Genomic DNA, 22,159 nt, shown 5'->3' with positions numbered 1-22,159 from the left:
CTACCGCAATGGAAATATTTCTCTACAATTGTGGTTGGAATGTAAGCAGTCATTGCTGTTGCTATGTTGTTGTTGTTGCTATTGCACATTTGCAATATACAGATATGTACATATGTGTAGACACATTTAGTGCCTTCGTTTGTAAATCGGCGATAAAAATGCTGTGGAAAATGTGCAATAAATTTTTGATTGTTGTTGCTGTTGCTGTTGCCGTTGATTTTGTTGTTGTTGTATTTTTGAAAGTAAACACTAACTACAAGCGGCAAATAGGCAAATACTTTGTTCGAAGATGACCGAAAGGCAAAAAAACGTGATTTCAGTTGGAAATGCACTTGGTTGAACGTGGCCGAGGGGGTGTGCGGTGGTTAGGCAAATGAAAACGGAAAGTGTGCGCGTCATACATACATATGTTGAAAGCCATTTATGTTTATTGGTATTTTCTTTGACTAAAGCACACATAACTGTACATATTGGATGTTCGGTTTTTTATTTGCTTTGACATACATACAGATAGACAAACAAACAGACAGATAGACACATGCGTCGTGATTTTCCTTTTGAGCCAATACAGCTGTATCTGAAAGAAGACCATGCATATCCAGCTATTTTTACCTTTCATGCCGCACAATTGTATGTATTTTTAGCTGGTGACATCCATTTATGCTGTCAGCACATTTGTTGTCGGCTTTTTATTTTTGTTGTTTTGTGGTTTCTCTTCACTTTATTAGCTTGTAATTGTGTTTAATTGTTGTCATAAACGCAACTATGTCTTGCTTAATTTTCTTAAGATTTTTCTTAGCTGATTTACAGCGCATCACTATCACCAAAGATATATGTACATACAAACATATATGTATGTATGTATGTTCGCGCTCACATTTAATTAAAATACACCTCTCAAATGCCATTTGAGATTCATAAAAGTCCAATCATGTGATTTTGTAGGAATGCTTGTGCCTTGTGCCTATGGCTTCCTCTCTTCTAAGATTTCTTCTATTTACTTAACACTTTTCCATATCAATTCTATAAGTACAAGCAGTTAGTTACTTAAGTAGATACTTATAATTGTTTGTTGTTGTACACATATGCTCATCAACTATACATATTTATAAGTTCATATGAAAGTATGTGTACTTTGCCGGCTTCCATCATACCATGCGGTCATCAGTTAGAATGACTTGTCTTTTTATCATCTAAAATTAATTGGTTTCATTGCTCTTTGCGCTTTTCTGCGTAATTAAGAAGCTCTAAGAATATCAGAAAAATAAATATATATTTCAAGCGTTTTCTAATTGTGTCATCATGGTAAGTTGATACAGCGGTGGGTATAGAAATGTGGATACACGTTTTTTTACTAGAAGCATTAATTGTATTCCGATTATTTATGGTGGTCTAAGCAAGAAAAAGTAGGCTCAATGCTGGTCATTTCAGCGTCCCAACTTTAACTTCAAATAGAGCGTATATCTTTCTTCAACGAATCATATGTTAAAGTAGCCTAAGTCGACTTAAATTATTTCCGATAAATTGAGTAATTCTGACGAACTTGCTCTTCATTGTACTCTTTATCATTTCATTTCACGTTGAAATACAGTTGAACTTCCATAACTCGAACTGCTTTATAACTCGAAATTCTAAAACTAGAAGTTCTTCATAACTCGAACTCTGGAATTGCCAATATTTCATACAAATTACCCTCCGTAACTCGGTAAATGCCCAAGAAAGGCTGAACGCTACAGTAAATGGGCAAAATGGGAGTTGCGTCGCCCAGTTTTCGGTCAAAAAACATTTTCAGGAACTACTTGACCTATTTCAATGGAATTTTGTGCATACTATTTTCTTAACACCCTAATGTTACCGATGGAAAATGGACAAAATTGTTAAAGACCACGCCTACTTCTCTTATAATAGAATTTTGAATTGTATGTGGTTCGTTCACCTTATAATACATACATCAGGAACCAATGAAGATAGTGGAATAAAACTTTACACAAATACTTTATTTGAGGTATGACATCACTTACTGTAAAACTGAAATTGGACTAAAACTGAAATTGGAAAAACTGAAATCACGCTAAAACTTTTCAAGGCCCCAAATATCGAAATATCTATAAATATTTCAGATAATTTAATGTAAATCAGTGGGAATCTGTTTCTTCTAAAAGTGTGTCTCTGTACCAGAAATGTTCAAAATCGGGTCATCATCTCACTTTGCTCTCATATACCTAATTATAGGTTGTTCAAACATGCGGTGCGCTTTATACCTTATAAATCTGTTAATATATAAAATATCTTATCCACATTAAGTGAGCGTATAGCCTTGGATATAGTATACCTTGGTGGTGAAAATGAAGGAAATCCGTTCAGTACTTACCTCAGCTCTCATGTACTATATATAGTGATTCTCGCTATTCTAATGAACTGTATGCCGAAAATATGGATAAAATTGTGTTCCTGTTCCTGAATGGATAAAATTGTCCCTTCCTTGTTCTGGATACAGCTCTATGATTCAATTTCAAATTAATATTATTTTTTCATACTTCCATATATTATATTTCACCTATATCAAATCATCCTACATGTATGCTATGCAAAAACCACAATAGCTGAAAAATATTGCCTACAATTAGGCGCAGCACAGAATAATAAGAATAATAATATATTAATTTTATACCGATTAATGTATAGAATCAGAATTTTATCAATTATCAATACTTCTTTAATACCACGAAAAATCAAGGTAAATTCTCCTCGCTTATGCGATTCTTCGATTTCTCTCCACTAACCTCACTAAATTTTCTAACACGACCCAAGCGAAATATTTCGTTACACTTAGTTATTGGTTATTTGCTCCATATTAAATTTCTGTGTTAACGGTTAATTACAGCTAAATTAACAACGCCCATTTAATGCCAATTAATACATATTTATTTGCTCAACAGTTTCGTTGACCATTTCAATTAGCAGCAATTCAAGTGACTGACATATTTCCAGATAAACACATTCGCAGCCAAAGACTGCATCGACGAACACACACACCATCTCACACGCAGTGGCCACTTTGTTGCACGTTACACGTTAACTGCATACGTTAATATGTTTGTATGTTTGTGTGTGTATGCATACTGACAAACCGATCAGCATCATCATACAAGCATTGAGGGCAGTTGCAGTATCAAAGTGGCAGCGTTCAATAGTTCAATAGCCACTGATGTTGCTTTAAGAGTGTGCCGTTATAAAGCTGCTTGTGTATGTGTGTGTGCGCTTGCTGTTCAATATTATTTTTATTGTCTCCGCTGCTCCCGCTGTGCATTAATATTTATTGTTATCGTTACTTTGTTGCACACAACAACAACAACAACCGCAACAACAACGTGTTTCTATTTTGTAATATTAGCTAGTTCTTTAACAATTTAGCGCTCAAGTGGTTGTTGGCGTGAATTCGGTTTGCCTCAATTTGATCTATGCACTTACCACATACAAGCATACATACATACATACAAAAGTATTTAGACATCATTGACACTTGTGTTGTTTTTGTATTGGGAACAACAGTGCACACGCTAATGAAGTGTTGAATGTTTTATACTCGTATGTTATGTGATGTGTACTTCACCCTTCTGAAGCAATTGAGGCTGCTTAATATATACATATAGACATTTTACAAACATAAATATATGTATATTCGTAGATTTGTCTGTTGGTTTATTATGTTGAAATTTATGTAAATATTGATAAGAGAGCGATTGAAGTGTATTAATAATTTGTCGATTTATGAAGTCATCGCTGTTTTGACATGTACAAACATACAAATATACAAACATTTATACATACTACCTATATAATAGGTTAATTAATTTAGACTTTATGACGAAATCTACAAGTGCTGTTTTAATTAAATTTAATTAAATTTCTTTAAAGTACTTTCTGTGTTGTAATTAAAAAATAGATTGATAAAATGATAATCAAACTGAACACACACACACACACAATCGATTGAACACTACCTTTCAATGCAGTCCCGAGCATATACAAGGTGCGTTCAAAAAATATCTGGAATTTTAAATGTTTTTTATAATAATTTATTCATTCGTCTACATTAATGTTGTGGACTTTGAAATAGCCTCTATTCGGTAATATGCATTTATGCCAGCGCTTATTCCAAACGTCGATTTTTGAGATAACCTTTGGATAGTTCAGCGATTTCTCGTATAAAATGACGTCACTTTTACTTTTAGATTTCTATTATTATTCGAACACACTTCGTATTTTATATCCAACCGTCTTCTAAAATGCAATAAATTGTATAGAAAAAATTAAAATACAACAAGTAAGGAAGGGCTAAGTTCGGGTGTAACCGAACATTTTATACTCTCGCAATTTATTGATGTAATTTTATAAAGACAACACTATTCGACCCATATATTCGGCATAAAGTTTTATAGAATAACGAAAATCATCATAAATAGTATATGAGGACTGAGGTAATGCCTAAGCCGATTTCACTCGTTTTCACCACCAAGATACAATGTATCGAAGACTATACGCTTACTTAATTTAATATTACTTATAATTAGGTGTATGCGATCTGGGGGAAGTTATGACCCGATTTTTACCATTTCAGGTACAGAGAGAAACTGTTATAAGAAAAAAATTCAGAGGGAATGAATTATGTACATTAAAATATCTGAGGGATTTACCTATATTTTCGGTGAAAAATTAACCTTAGGCACTGAGTTCTTCATGTTCGATATCAGGGGCCTTGAAAACTCATGGTCCGATTTTGACAATTTTTCCACAAGTGATGTCACAGCTCAAATACAGTATTTGTGTAAAGTTTTATTTCGCTATCTTTATCGGTTCCTTATGTATACATTATAAAGTGTAGGAATCAGAAGGATTAAAAATTGAGTAATATGGGAAGTAGGCGTAGTTGTGAACCGATTTCGCCCATATTACACCCGTGTCATCAGGGTGTCAAGAAAGTATTATATACCGAATTTCATTGAAATCGGTCGAATAGTTCTTGAGATATGGTTTTTGACTCATAAGTGGGCGACGCCACGCCCATTTTCAATTTTGTAAAAAAATCTCAGTGCAGCTTCCTTTTGTCATTTCTTATTTTGTGTTTCTGACGTTTTTCGTTATTGAGTTAACGCACTTTTAGTAATTTTCAACCTAACCTTTGTATGGGAGGTGGGCGTGGTTATTATCCGATTTCAACTATTTTCATGGTGTGTGGTGGGGTACTTAAGAGAACCGACTGCAGAAAGTTTGGTTTATATAGCTTTATTGATTTGCGAGATACATACAAACAACCGATTTGGGGGCGGGGCCACGCCCACTTCCCCAAACATGCCCCTTCCTAGTGCGATCCTTTATTCCAAATTTTACTTTTATAAATTTATTTATGGCTTGGTTATGACACTTTATAGGTTTTCGATTTTCGCCATTTTGTGGGCGTGGCAATGGTCCGATTTTGCCCATACCGACAGATACATACATCATACATCAGAACATATCGACCTTTCGGAACTTTCACTTTCTCTCCATAAATATTTAAGCTATACTATTAATTAAATTTTTCAGAAAACTCACAGTCATTGTAAGGTAAATATCATAAAGTAAACCTCAAATGAATCAAGTATTTTTATTTGTAATGTTAAAAAAAACGTGACCTTTGAATGACTTGCTTATATTACTTACAGCATACATTTCCCAAAAAACTTTATAATATTCACTTTGTTACCTGATTTTTCATAGTCAGAGGAGTTTAGTCACTCCAATCCAGAAGTGTGTTATGTAAAAAAATTGATGGTAACGTTTTCTATACGGCCAGGACTTTCCTTTAACCCTAGTGTTCTCACCTATCATGTGAAATGTATTACTAAATGTAAGCTATATGTTGCCAAAGGATTACACTTTTTCCAAAGTAATGTAATTCAACACTATATAAGGGATATTTGCTGTATGTATTCATCCATGTGTGTATCGCATGTAATAATTACTCTCTGTCACTTATCAAAAGTGGTTGACTCGCAAAATAACAAATGTGTACAATGGGTGTACTTCATATCATCAGCGAGTATTTTCACAAACAAATAAACGTTCCTAGAATAATGTGAATATATGTGAAGTTGACTTGAAGTGCAATAAACTTCAGGTGTCTATTGTACTTGGGCCATTGTGATTGATTTTCACATCCGCACATAAGAGCTATGAAAACCTTTGTATTCTACAAGATTCTTAAAGCATCAAGAGTATATTCTCGTATAATTACACGTATTTACTTATACTTATATGCATACCATGTAGGCAATTTCTTCGATGAATCAATAGGCTTTATATTCGAAAAAAAAAAAACAAATTATTAAATATTAAATACAATATTATTGAATTTTCAAAACATCGTCGGTAAAATCACTGAAAACTCTGATAAGAAATTTTATGGAGCCTATGCTTGGCAACAAAGATTGAAACTTTATAATACTTTATCTGAGTTGTGTGATCTTTTGCCACTCGCTTATAAAAAAATCAGGTTTACTATCTCTGATGTTAGCTATAAATAAGAACCTTTCTTCCTGGATTTCTAACTGGGAACTTTCCACCATGCATATATGAAAATGTATTCGCGTACTATGTGTATATTTCTACGGAAAACGAAGCTTTAACTCCACAATACATTTATACATTGAAAGCGTAATTTTTTTTGTTTGGTGTCTCCTCATAATGTATTCACCGATTTATGATTGTGCACGTACTTGCAATTTTCTTTAATTTTTGTTGACAACAATAGCAACAACATCACATGTGCTTTTAAAGTGAAAACGTAAAGCAATGCACCTTACTCGCCAAAGATCGTGAGTTCACCTAAAAACAAAAGAAGTCAATTAAACCACTGGTGGAGCGTCGAAGAAGCAGAGTATTCATATGTACTACGTATATTGCAGATTTCGAAGTGAAACTCTGCTTCATTATTCCATTTTTAATTTTTCTTTTATTTCCAATAATCCAATAATTGGAGATTCATCTAAAATCAATCGGATAAAAAAAAAAAATTTTATAAATAGATAATCCTGGGCCTGATCCGAAGCTTTTTTTTAATTAACAAAATGGCGGCCTCAGGAAATTTTTTTTTTTTAGATTTTCGAGAAAAAATCAACAGTTAATCGGTCTTAAAAAATAGAAATTTTTGTAAAAAAAAAATCCTTCGGATCAGGCCTGAGTTTATTATGTATTCTAAATGCTGTATGAATTTCAATAAAATCTACTGAGCGGTTATAGAGTAACAGTTGTCACCAGTTCAAAAAACATAGTTTTGAGATAAACACATTTAATGTTTGACACTAGTGTGTTGCAGTGCCTGAGCGCTCTTTGTTATTTGTCGAATAACTCGAAAAGTAATTATCGGATCAACATCAAATTTTCAGAGAATATTTTTAAGATTTTATTTTTAACGAAAATGAACAAAAAATTATTTTTTGAAAATTCTGACTACCCCTAACCCCTTAAGAAAATTTGCATAAAAGAGTTTCCACCTATTTAAATTATTTGGTTCTATAAAATTCATAAAATAAAAAAAAGATATTACAATATGAACATTTAACAGTTTTTCAACTGTTTACAACTACAAAATATTTTGGAAGGATTCTCCAATTTTTCATCTCGAGGTAAATTTTCGAAAATTTTTATATTTCAAATAATTTCTTTCTTAAAATCGAAACCATTGATATGATGAGTGAAATCTATAATGAGACATATTTTATTTCATAATATTGTTATGATCCATAAAAAACGAAAACGAGCGCCACCTATTGAGTAGGTTTTATGTACTTTAAGCAGTTTCGAAAAATCATTTTTAATATTTCTGTAGTAAAAACTAACTGTCTCATTTATACTTATAGATTTCTTCGACGTGATCTTATCTACCATATTTCAACGATTTCTACATTTCACACGTCACTTTATATTGATATATATATATTCGTTAATGACATCAGTTGTGTGTCGATTCATTTTCACCACTAATTACAGCGGACATCAGATTTGCATGAATAACGCGACGATTTACTTTAGCAATCAGGCATTTTAATGCAATTAAAAAGTGCAAGAGAATTGCATTTTTAAATTATCTCAACGCTGAGTAATTTTTCACGGTCATTTGGTGAATTCTGCCGCACGCTGCCGCAATCAATTCATGTCAAATCGAATATTACAAGCTCCAGCGTGGGGGTGTATTGATGAAGTGTCAATATGAATGATGCGCCGATATAGCGTATGAGTATGTATTGACTGCTGATTGGCGAAGAGACACGCGCTCATGCCGATGGGAGAGGAGATGTGGCCGGTGCAAATTGAACGCTAATTGCATTTACTTTCGTTCACTTTTTCGGCGAGCAAATTTAATTAATCAATTTGTAGTGGCGGCATAGTGCCACACAAACACACTTATACAGAATTTCGCGAGATTTCGCGAGATTTCGCGAGTGCAAATTAATAAAGAATATCAAAATAAATAATCAACAAGCAAAAAAAAAATGCTAGCGAACCAAAGCAAACAACAACAACACGAGTTAACTGATTAATTAAATTAGCCAATTTCTAGTCAATAAGTGAGCCGAAGGCTTCATTTGGACGTAAATTTAGAATTTGAGTGAATGAAATGCTTTTTCGTCTTCCACGCATTGCATCATGCATGCGTGTCGGCGTTAAGTTTATTGATAAATTATACAATATTTACAAATATACACTTCGAACCACACACACTCGCCGCCGTTAATTGAGCAATTGATTTGCTCGCTTTGGTCGCGGTATTTAATGAATGCGTTGCGCTATAAAGACATAATGACGGGGGAAGCTATAAAACATTTGTTCTGACAACGAAAATAGAAATTAATTGCTTGAGTAATAGAAAGCGAATCTATTTAAGCATATGCATGTAATTCTATAATATATAGTATAAACACCTCGTTAGCGGATGAGTATACAAAAAAAACTTATTTAAGTCAAAATACATATTTTTAATCAAGAGATTACAACAAAAATATTAAAAAACTAAAAATATACAAATGTTTAGATCCGGTATCTGCTATAATCAATGTATCAGGATATACGCCTGTAGTATTTGTAATTATATTAGATGGATGATTAGTTTTATTAAGTGTAAAGGCCTATTCCTTTATATGTACATTCATTAATATTGATAATGGTTGGCCCTTCCATATAAAAATTTTAGTCGATCGTTGGATAGTACCTTTTACTTCCATAAACAGTTCGAAATTTTTTAGTTCGACCGAGTTGAACTTTTTTGGATCGTTTCATCCAGAGCCTTAATAGACCGTTATTCCGAAAAAATTTTTCGCTTACAATCCAAATAAATATCTTGTAAATGTATGTAATTTTTAGGCATAGAAGAAAGATTCTCGGACATGCGATCTTTCAGTGTTCATTATTCAACTTTTTTTTCGTTGGCAATTTTACCAGTTGTTTTGTCATTACTTGACTCGCTCTTCATACCGAAAAAAACAGACTCCACCCGATCTATATCAAAATAATATATTTTCTAAAAAATTAAGCAACGAGAATATTTCAGAAGACAAGCTAATCCATTTATTAGACCATACCCAGATTTTTTGCAGCAACTGGCACCTAAAGCTAAATTTTGTGGCAAATAGGTTGTGGTAGGCCTGCAGGCCGCACATAGACCAGTTATGGTCCTTTGCGATACCAGAATGAAGTGCCTTCACATGTTCCCTGAGTAGTGGTCATCGTTTAGGATCACAAAATATCTGGAAATTGATAAGAAACAAAAAGAACTCAGCTCAAATTAAAGTTGGCGCAGCTATACTGGCAACTAAGAACAACAATCTGCCTAAGTCTGAAGAACAGTTGCTAATTTATAAAGTAATACTTAGGCCGATCTGAACGTGTGTCATACAAATCTAGGACAGTTTATCAAATTCAAATTTAAAAGTAATTCATGCTTTTCAGTATAAAGTTCTGTGCACTATAGTGGGAGCACCTTTCTATGTTACGATATCCTCCATCGAGATCTAAAGTTGCTCACTGTAAAGGAAACAATCGAAAAATTTAGCAGACATTACCTTTTACGTTTAGAGCACTATGAAAGTATATTTACGATCCAGCTGCTGGACAATAATTTATTTTTAAATATTAAAAAAACATTTTTTTTGCATAATTTTTGGATTGTGTTTCTTTTCTAATTACATTTTACTTCCATCTCCATCTTTTCTTTATTCAATTTACATTTCTTTATTTTTTTTGCCATTTCTTTTTAATAAAAATCGAATATTCCTGTGTGATTTGTAATGTGTATTTTTTATATATTTTTTTCAACTATTCTTCAAGCAAATAATAATTATTTACTCATATGTAAGTTCACACTAACCATTCATCTGAAAATTTTCACATAAATCAATTGTTTCAACATCTATCTTTTAGTTGCCAACTGACTTGATTGCACCTATCATTAAGTAGGTGTTATCTGGTCATCAATTAGCAAATATATTACCTGCTTGTACTAAATATGTATTTATTTTTTTCTTTTTAAGCTAAATTAACTGATAATTATTGATAGCCAAGCGTGTTTACACCCAACGACTTATTTAAGCACTCAACAACAATATTTCAGCAACTTGTTTACATGTTGATAAGCATATTAATTACAGCAATTCACAAATTACTAAAATTGTATAGTAAATCTAAGTGAAATTGATTTCGATATTAACATTCTGTCAGCTGATGTTAATTGTAGACCTTAAAAAGTAAAAAATCAAAAGAAAATCGGAGAAGGATGTTTATTATAAAATTTTATTTAATTTTTTTTTTTATTATAATTTGCTGTAATAAAATTTTATAAACTTTGTTCCAAAAGTTTTCTTTTTGCCTAAAATGTCTTTTCTGCTTCTTCGTGTCGGCCAGGTGGTATGAGTAATGTATAACAGGCTCCTCCATTACAATATGCATATATTACGTATACGCCCACGCGCACTTCCTGTCTCCTAACACAATTCATATGCAAATTACCGGCATTTTGTATAAAAAAAAACAATAAATTTACAAAAAATACAAAAGATGCAGGAAGCTGGCTTAAATTTATTGAAGTATTTCAATTGGGTTGCCAGAAAAAAAGTGTCGAATTGTCGTCGTTTACACACACTTAGCACATACCGCAAAGCCATATAAATGATATTCGCACGTGAACAGCTCTGACAAACATGCCATACCGACTATAATGCAAAAAATAAAAAAAAAAATAAAAATGTTATCAAATAATTTTCGACTCTCACAGCTGCTCTCCGCACAGCCTACCTTTCTCAGCCACCTGCTTGCCTGCGCTGTCTCATCAACGCCCACGGCAATCGCTTAATGCAGTAAGGTGAAAAAAAATAAGCCAATTTTTTTAATATGCTTAAAAATACTGTAAACTCAATGGCATCTTTTGAAAGTCAGCGCATTTTTTATATATTTTCGACGCAACTTTTTCAAATATTTTTGCTTCAAGTTCACTAAATTCAATTGTGTAATATTTTGAAATAGAAAGAAAAATATACAAAACCATTAAAATTTAGACATTTTCACCTCACTAAATTTTGTTGAAAATCTCACTGTTTAGTGTTGTAATAAAAACGTATATAAAACTGTCCAGTTTAATAACCCAATAAATTTGTCGCCATGTAGTTTCGTCAAAATGTTTTGAAAATAACATACCTACATATATACAAACTTATATTCCTATATTATTGCAAGGTTTTTGGTGAAAAATAAACTTTTACAGGGTGGTTGTGAACTGATTTATAGCTGTGGGTGTACTTTAAATTTATTGATATTTTTTTTTCAAATTTATTCTCAGGTGATTTGTTTATTTATTCAAAGATTGAAATCTATAATTAAATTTTTTTTCAGCTTAGTTGGCTCTAAATAAATAAACCTTTTTGTAAGTGCATAACCTTCTTACATGTTGAGTGAACTGTCGATGACGATTTGAAATTGCTGCAGAAAGCTTTTTTTGTCGAATAAAAAGTTCATGATATCTTATTACATATTTTTAACCGGAATCATAATTAAATCCAGATTTCATTAGCCTGAGTCGAGCGCTTTAGCGATTAAATTAATCCAACAAACTACGATTCTTCCACTATTTATTTAAACTGAGTGCTTTTTGACCTTAAGGTATGATGACAGTCCAATAAGTCCAAGAGTATAATCCACTTTTCCTGTAATTCACTCTGCCTGTATTCTACTATTCGAGCTTCAATCGGGTAGTGGCCATGTATTTTATAAACAGAGTGGCAATATCATGTTGAAGTAAACTATTGCCTACACTTAGGCGCATAGTTTAATAAAGTTCTTCTGTATAGAATTTATTCCGTTTAAGCCAATTTATTAATTATTTACAAATTTAACTTCCGCATCAACCTGACAAGGATAAAGGAAGTTCAACCCATGTTTACGTGACAATTAAAGTTAAAGTTAAACTGTCAAGTCCTCATTAAAGTCAATGAACTGCAAGCTATTACATATGCTAACGTTTCACATATATATAAATATATATAGGTATATGGAATCCTATATAGTATAGCTGTTTACTTCCTAGATTATACCAAACCGTCACTGCATAAATTATGATAATTACTACAGCACTTGTGACCTGCCATGGTATCCCTAGCAGCGGGAGTCGAAGGTAGCAAAGTCGAGATATACATATATGTAATACTGGTTTCTGAAGTACTAGCAAACAACAAGACATACTCATGTACTCATATGTAGGCAGTCACCTACAAACAATTCAAATTAAATATGCAACCTTAGACTAGTCATGGGCGAGCCATCATAGATCAGCACCAGCATAACGGCGTATATTGAACCTGCATTGGCAAATTACTGCACTTAGTGTAACCAATTGGCTAATATACGCCCCAAGAACCTGCTAAGCGCACGAGTATACTATAATATTACATAGATATGAGCTTTTGTAAACACTGTCGCTTGTATGTGTGTCTATGTGTTTTTGTATTTGTAGGTGGTTGCCTTGTCTTCAGTCAAATTGGATAAACGCAAAATCTTGTTAAACGCAAACTAATCAGTGACCATTCAATTACCAGTGGCGCATACCTGCGCATGCCACCTCACATATTTATTTATTTAAAGTCTGTGGAAGATATAAAATTAGCTCAAACATGTGTCTGCATTCAAGCGATTTATTTTTAAAGCCAATATAATGTGTAAGCTCTACAATTATTTATGTATACAAATTCATCTTCACATACAGTCGCATAAACACACGCTCCTAGACATGGGTATGATTCAATGTAATACTCTGTGAATATGTTAAATGTAATGAAGGGGAAAAAATAAATCAAATCGTTAAATGTAATTCCAATATGCGGCCACAAATAGCAAAACCAATTAATTTTTAACGCCATATGACAGCCACATCTGTGGCAATATATTTCTATTGGCATATACGAGTGCATTCGAACATATATATATAGACATATCTATATACCATATAGGTACTCAATAAACAGCTAGTTCGGATTTTATTGTAGTCTTTCGCTTAATTTATAATAAATTATGAAATTTTTATTTTATGATTTTAGAAAAGCTAATTTATACTCGTAAAATAAATATTTTAATTTTTAAGAAAAACAAATATTTTATTTTTGAAGCAAAACTTTATTCTGGTATTTGAAGATCGACCCACCTTATAAATAGATATAAATATAGACGTCCATCCTCTTCCGAATAGAACACCTGAATCTACTTGCATTAGTGTTGGTATGCTTACCAATTGAATGTGTGGGAAAATCCATTCACTTTTACCAACAAATATACGAACAACAATAATACTAAAATAGAAAAAAAAGTATTTATAGATAGATATAGATTATTTTAACCAATTGTATGATCTGTTAAGAGAACATTAATCAAATAGTTCTTGCTGCTGTTGAAAGCTTTCATTCTTAAAAAATTTATTATTTCACTATATTATTTTTAATCATAATTGCACTTAAAAACAAAGCGCTTTTAACTTATTTAGTTGTAATTCTTTAAATTACTCGCTGTGCACACAGAAACTTGACTCAATTAGACATATGGACATACTGATTTGCACATTAACTTATATGCACATTTAAAAAAAAAAAAAAACAAGAGGCAACTACTTGTATGTGGGTCTGCCCGACAGTAATGCAGAGACAACAACAAAGTAATACACACACGTTGCCAGTTTTCGCTGAAACGTGACTTATTTCGTATGACACCAGGTCATCAACGTGCTAATGGATATCGCTTGCCACCCGCATACACACACTAAGACCATATGTGAAATAAATGCATTCACCTGCATTTGTAGGCATTTACATACATAGGTATGTACATATACGTGTTCAAAGGTGGGTGTGTAATTATTTCAGAGTGAATTAGGGTGTTCATTACTTCAAGAAAGTGCATTATATGTTTTTAAGATCTGTATAAATGAAGCTCTTTTTGAAACAATTTGTATTTTTTATGCGAAACTAACGCACTCTTATTGTAGCCTGGTTGAAGAATCGTTTTAGCTAGCTTTGTGTAGAGAGATTTCAATGTAGAAGTTTGTTTGTTGAAAGCTCCATTTTTTATCGGCATGCTTGCAGTTTCAGAATATAAAAATCTTAGAGAAAAGTGCTCCAAGCCTCAAACGTATGAATTCTGATTTCAATCTATAAAACTATCAATAATTTAGACACTCACTAAGCTCAATTTAATCCCTTAATTAATTATAATCCCATAAATTTAGAAATATGAGTAAGCGCTGTAAATCTCAGTTTACAAAAAATATAAAAAAATAGTTTTCATACCCCTAATAAAGAAAGGCTAAGTTCGGGTGCAACCGAACATTTTATACTCTTGCAATTTATTAATATATTTTTATTAAGATAACACACAATTAGACCCAATTTGAGGTATAGGAGAACTAGGGGAAGTTATGACCCGATTTTAACCATTTCTGGTAGGAGACACACTATTTGAAGAAAAATATTTCCTCTGAATTAAATTAAGTTAAAGAATAAGAGGGATATCAAAATTGAGTTACGTGGGAAGTTGTCGTGGTTGTGAACAGATTTCATTCATTTTCTACACGTGTCATCAGGGTGTCAAGAAAATATTATATACCGCATTTCATTCGAATCGGTCGAGTAGTTCCTGAGATATGGTTTTTGACCCATAAGTGGGAGATGCCACGCCCATTTTCAATTTTGTAGAAAAATATGAGTGCATCTTCCCTCTGCAATTTCTTCTGTAAAATTTAGTGTTTCTCACGTTTTTCGTTAGTGAGTTCAATCTAACCTTTATATATGGGAGGTGGGCGTGGTTATTATCCGATTTCAACTATTTTCATAGTATGTGGTGGGGTACGTAAGAGAACCGACTGCATAATGCTTGGTTTATATAGCTTTATTGGCTTGCGAGTTAAATACAAATAACCGATTTGGGGGCGGGGCCACGCCCACCTCCCCAAAAAAAATTACATCCAAAAATGCCCCTTCCTAGTGCCATCCTAGTGCCATCCTTTATTCCTAATTTAACTTTTATAACTTTATTTATAGCTTAGTTATGACACTTTATGTGTTTTCGGTTTTTGCCATTTTGTGGGCGTGGCAGTGGTCCGATTTTGCCCATTTTCCCTCTCACGGTCCCGAGGAACATGTGTTCCAAGTTTCATTAAGATATCTCAATTTTTACTCAAGTTATCCGTTGCACGGACGGACGGACGGACAGACAGACATGCGGATTTTTACTTGTCTCGTCACCCTGATCATTTTGATATATGTATATAACTCTATATCTAACTCGTTTAGCTTTATGACTTACAAACAACCGTTATGTGAACAAAACTATAATACTCTCTTTAGCAACTTTGTTGCGAGAATATAAAAAAAAAACAAAATTAATTATAGCATATGTATGTATGTCTATTGACCACCCTACTAGCACCAGCGTACTCAAAAAAGTATTTGAGTTGCAACACTGATAACAGCCAATGGCAGCTGTCGTTACCTCAACGGCTCGGAGCTTTAGCTGGCGTCAATGTTGTGTATTTAATTTACCGTTGTTTCGTTTTTGTGTTTACACTGTGCCTGCCACAATAAAATGGGACCGTTGTTGTTGCGGAAAACCTACAATTTGACAATTTTGAGACGTGTTTAGTGCTTGTGGCACATGTGTAGTATAAATGTTAGAGGACTGAAACCTTATCTTTAAAAAAAAACTCAAAAGCAAGTTTATAGAAAGATTAAAAATACATTTATTATTCAACATTTTAATACGAATACAACCCTGAAACGATAAAAAATACTCATTAGCTTTGTTTTATTTTTTCAATTTTTGGGAGTCACTGTACTGAAAGATAAAAGTAAATTTTTTATCTAACATTTTAATATGAATGCAACTCTGAAACAAAAAAAATTGCTTTCTTGTAAAAAAATATATTTTGAACAATTTCAGCAGTCACTGTACCGCTGTAAATTACACTAGTCTATAAGTTGCAATTTCACGATGTCATTTGCATAACATGCTGCACCTGCCAATGTAAAGCAATAACAGCGCAAAATGCATGTTTGTGTAGAGCACGTGCAAATTTTTCTATGCAAACGACACATTTTCCCACACACGAACACACACACGCCCAAACACCTGCCTGCATAGAGATATCCTTTCTATGACTATTCATTTATTGTAACCGTTCTACTCTTCCTGCTGGGCTTTGTGTGCTTTATCTGCTCACTGTACATGTCGCATATGCTACTATATCTATAAAGGAGCGTGTATGTGTACCCCAGTAGGTGTGTGTGACAAGCACTTGTGTGGCGCTCGCTGTGCCGCGCAGGTGTAAATAGACTCGCGTGTGAAATGTTTTCATAAAATAGGCTCAGAACATGTGAGCGCTGATTATACCGCAGAAATTGTTACAAACAGAGAAGCACACACACACACACATAAATACATTGCCACTTTTTCCAGTTCATCAACCTCAACTTACTGTTATTTCTATTATTATTTTTTTTGTTGCATTTGTTGTTGTTGTTTTAACACTTGTCGCCTTCTTTCCATTTCCTTGTTGTAACAAATGTGCGCACAATTGCCGTTAGTTCTCGCTGAAACTTTTGTTCTGTGAATTCTTCCACTTTTCAATGCAATGTGGCAACTCTGACATACAAACACTAAGCGCTGGCAGCCTTTGTAACTACTTCATTTCGTATTTAATTGCAAATATTTTGTCATTACCATTCATTAGTAGAAATATATGAATACTTACATACAAACAAATTAGGAAATTTATAATTTTTTAATTTCATAAACGAATTGTTTACATTTCAAATTAATTTCAATTACTCGTAACTACTTCTCAATAATTATTTAATAAATTTCTGAAGTTAATTTCGGTTATGATAATTATAGCTCTGCGTTGTTGTGTAGATAATTGCATAATAATCATATGTAATATACGAGGGCTGCTATATATATTTCTGGCCTAATAATGAAAATAGGAATATTTATCAACGAAAATGGTTTTATTGTTTTTCAAAATATTCTCCATCAAGATTTATACACTTTTGCATGCGCTCAAACCAATTTTCGAAGCACCTTTTTTGAGCCTTTTTTTGAGCGATTGTCCAATTGTGTGGGATCCAACGAGAACAAACCTTTTTACGGCCAGGTGTTCATGCAATATCGAATGTATGCTGGTGGGAGAAATGCATAGGCATGCCTCTATCTGAAGGTCTTGCATTATCAGTTCACGTACGGCATCGATGTTTTCTGGCATAACGGCTGTTTTTGGACGACCTTCACGGAATTCGTCTTTGAGTCGACCACGATTGAATTCGTTGTACCAGTTTTTCACAGTGCTATAGGATGGTGCTTCATAGCCATACAAAGATTTTAGTTCATCGATGCACTCTTGTCGCGATAATCCACGTCGAAAGTTGTGAAAAGTGATCGCACGAAAATGTTCACGAGTTTATTCCATTTTTTGGCCGAGATGAATTTTTTTAATTCCCTGTAAATAAAACAATTCACGATTAAATGACAAAACGTTCTGAGTGATGTTATGCTAAAAAATGTCAAAATTTCCAATGGAAATGTCAGATTGCACCTGGCAACATTTAGTGTTGCCTAAGCCAGAAATATATATAGCAGCCCTCGTACGAGGATTCGTAAATAAATACATGTTTGCATATGATATTTTTTTCTCTCATCGCATTTAATAATATATTTTCTTGATTCAATTAACTAATAATTTAACTTTTCTATTTTCAGGTAATTTACTTGCCATTTAATTGTTGCTGTTACTTGTCGTGCATGTAAAATGTAAGTACCCCACGAATGAGTATTACGTAATACGACTATTAGATGTGATAAATTAATCGATTAACCAATTTGAGTGATCACACGATGATTATCGATTGTAGTTAAACGATAAATAACTGATATTGATTTAATAAATTTTTATCATATATCTTTAACGACGGGAAATATTCGATTACTGTTTACTCAGACTGTTTAATCGTAAACACTGTCTGTGATATCGATAAAAATCAGTACTCTAACTATTTATCGATAAATAAGTCGGCTTATCAGGAATGTTATAACCTTAAACAAATTATAATCGAGTTTTTGCTATCAACCGGTAAAGAAATACTACAAATCAGTTGGCATTTCGCCACCACATCTGAATTTTTGAAAAATTATGAGATTCTGTGCTCTTTATTTTTTATGCCAATTTGTCGAAAAAAAACTATTCATAAAAGCAACAAAAAAAGTAATTAAACCAATTCAATAGAAATAATATTTTTATATATGAGAAAAGTGGTATAAACGCTTGTTATTCTCTTTCACTTTATTTATACCAGTCTATTTAATATATAGCAGTTGTTTGACAAATTGAAGATAAATTCAATTAAAGTAGTATATATGATTGTCATCTGATTATTATACATATACCAATTTGGTTATACCAGTTTATACCAATGGCGTGTTCGGTTCATCTTTTTACTTTCCAAAATCTTTAGCCAATTAAAAATAGACTTCATTAAAATGGTTTAATCCCTTGCTATGACTATGTGTTTATATTATATATTTTATTTATACCAGTTTTTTTATAGTTTATAAGCTACTTACCAAATTTTCATGTAAGGAATTACAGAGAGTGATAACAAATAGTTAGTAAAAATACGTTCTGAATGCAAATATGAAAATATTTTCTTACATTTTCTCTATAATCCAAAAAATTTAGATTTTGTTTATATATCTATATCTATATCTATATTGTTTATCAATGATTTTTATAATTTTTTTGCATGATTTAAACTTTTAGCAACAACATTTGTGTTGACAATGCCTGCAAATACCACTGTGTAATCAATGAAGTTTCTTCTTCAAAATCATTCCATATTTATTTAGAGAGTATGGCTGTGACATTCCAAAAAAGTTGCAAAAATAGCAATCACGTAACTTTTTTTTCACTCTCCGTTAATTCAATTTTCCAACAAACTGCACGGCGAAAAGAACTTCTGGAATTTCAACAATGCCAACTTTATGCGCAGTTAATAATTTTATCAATGCTACGAAGCAAATCCTTTTCCATACAACTTTTTACGCATACTTTAGCGCATGGAAAGTTAGTTACAAGCGTTTGTCATGCGAGCAACAACTTTTGCTGATTATCTCAGCAGCTCACACACATGTGTCTTGTGACTCTGAAGCATGCCAAAAAGCTTTGCTTGACTTCAGCTATTTCTGTGGGCGCATTGCTTATTGGAGCAGCAGAATATGCTCTTACTCAGCATTGTGCGCAAAGCACTTTTTAACGGTATTTTTTTTTTGTTTCTTTTTTTTTTGTATTTGAAACTCCCTGGCTTTGAGTTGTGCTAACGCTGTATTGCTTTTTAGATGTCATTCACAAAGTATTGCGCACAAAGTCACATGCTGGCTTAGAAGTTAAGGGGGAGCATATGCACATACTCAGATACGTATACATGTACCGTTACGCGCATATGTGTTTCGCTGCGCATAAAGTGAGCGATATAACCGGCAGCATTCAAATCAAAGCGTGCACTGATAAAACAGTTAGTCAAAAGTGGGTCAGGTGGATTCGAATCATTTGCCTTTATTCAAAGGAAGCTGGTTGTCGTCTATTTAAATGTACGCACAGCTAAACACCGGCTAGTAACAGGACGTTATTAAGTTGAAGCTACTGACTACGAAATTGACTTAACTTCGCAGTGAGCAGTTGAACAAGTCGTACTTGGCTATGCGTTAGGGTTTTCGAGTTGTATTAAATTGATATTTTTCGAATAAAAAGTAATTTATTTTTGGTTTATTTTTTGTTGTTGTTCTCATATTTCATACTATAAAATGCAGTTTTTAAGTCAAAATATAAAATAAAAACCATTTAGTACCTGATATGTGGCAACTCTGTTTCAAAAATTAGTTCCTCCCTATGCTAGATGTGTTCACAAAATAACGGGAATTTTCGTTTTTTTTTTTTTAATGTTTATTCATTAATGGAGGCGCCCTCAAAGTAGTCCCCATTCGATATAACGCATGCTAACGCTTCTTCCAATCGTCGAAACACTTCTTAAATCGATTTTTGGGATACCCTTTGGCTCTTTCTGCGATTTCTCATATGCTTGTAAAACCACGGCCTTTCAGGGTTCTCTTAATTTTTGGAAATAGTAAACAAGTTATACGGAGCCAAGTCTAGTGAATATGGAGGCTGGGGCACAGTATTGTTCTTGGCCAAGAACTCTCAAACAAGCTCAAAGTGTGAGCTTTTAACAAACGAAAATCGCCAAGCTGTACTTCAGAGACATATCAATGAAAAATAAAAAATATCACAATTTGACTTTTGAACAATTGTAAATTTTAAAATTCCCTTTATTTTTTGAACACACCTCGATTATATTATGAAAATTATTGCCCTTTATATTTCAATTTTTTTTGGTATCCCCTCCACATAATTTAATTTAATTTACGACATCTTCCTCTTGACACGATTATTTTAATATTTCCGAATTCTTGCTGCAACATTAGACAACAATCGATATATCGCCTTGAATATAAAATATAAATCAAATTTTAATAACAACATTGAACTTGAAGGTCACCAGCAATGCCAATAACTCATTTTATGGACATATCTTGCATTTTGAGTATTATTTATTTGACAAAATTTCGAAAATTCCAAATTCCTTTAATACGGTTATAATATGCATTTCCCACATTTTGCATTCATCATACGCCCCGACCAACAGCGCACATATGCGCCCAGTTCATTTCATATGCAAACACTGTTGTGCCGCCGATTATGTTGTTGGTGCATTGCCACACCACAAACTGTTGATTGACATTCGGATTTGTCATTTATTACTTCGGCGCATACGTTCGAACGTAATTGTTGTTTTTATAGTTGCTATTTGGTGATAATATTCCAGTGAGCGGCTAGTAAATTATTATTTACATTTGGCAACAAGACAAGCTTACTCATCACGCTTCCGATCGCCTCGTCCGTACGTGACCTAAGTGCACACATTCATTTGTTGCTGAAGACTCTATTAATAATTTTTTCGTTTATTAACAATCATACTTACAACAAAAGCAACGAATGGCTAGCATTGAGTGGACACATACTTCGATGTAGCGGCTACAAATACTGTTATTTGTTTACACATTAAATTTTGGTCACATATGAATTCTATTAATACTTGTGGGTAGGTATAACAGCAACAAAATCGACAATTTCTTTAATTTCAAATATAAAACTGTCTTACCACATATGTGATTTAATAAACGTGCCAATGTGAAAATATTTGTTGGGTTTCTAAGAAAATTTCTTACGCCAGACTTGCTGTCGTGCTGATCGAACCTCAAATTCTACGAAATTTGGCTGTAATATCTCATTACAAATACCTCCATTTGTCAAGACATATATACTCAACAATATCAAAATGTTGAGCTTTTTCCGCCATTTTTACTATTACGTTGAGTTATACGACAAATCGAGGTTTGCAAAGTTTTAAGCTGAAACATTTTCATTCTTAATTTACCTCTTCTAGAATCCACACAATAAAGTTCATTAAATAGAACTGGTAATCGA

The 22,159-nt window shown here is 32.9% G+C and overlaps 1 protein-coding gene across 13 annotated transcripts in view; it reads left to right on the top strand.

The window, feature by feature from the left end:
• The window catches only part of LOC105213803 (Ca(2+)/calmodulin-responsive adenylate cyclase), a 120,376-nt gene that overhangs the window by 48,871 nt on the left and 49,346 nt on the right, over positions 1–22,159 (top strand). Inside the window, exon 3 of one of the 13 annotated variants that reach the window (XM_054232120.1) lies at positions 18,322–18,372. The exons of the other annotated variants lie outside the window; for them this stretch is intronic. The gene's annotated coding sequence lies outside the window, so the exon portion shown is untranslated. The remainder of the gene's footprint in view (positions 1–18,321; positions 18,373–22,159) is intronic. 13 annotated transcript variants of the gene reach the window in all.

This window comes from Zeugodacus cucurbitae, chromosome 5 (assembly GCF_028554725.1).
Source record: "Zeugodacus cucurbitae isolate PBARC_wt_2022May chromosome 5, idZeuCucr1.2, whole genome shotgun sequence".
Lineage (NCBI taxonomy): Eukaryota > Metazoa > Arthropoda > Insecta > Diptera > Tephritidae > Zeugodacus > Zeugodacus cucurbitae.
This window is presented reverse-complemented; position numbering and strand designations above follow the sequence as displayed.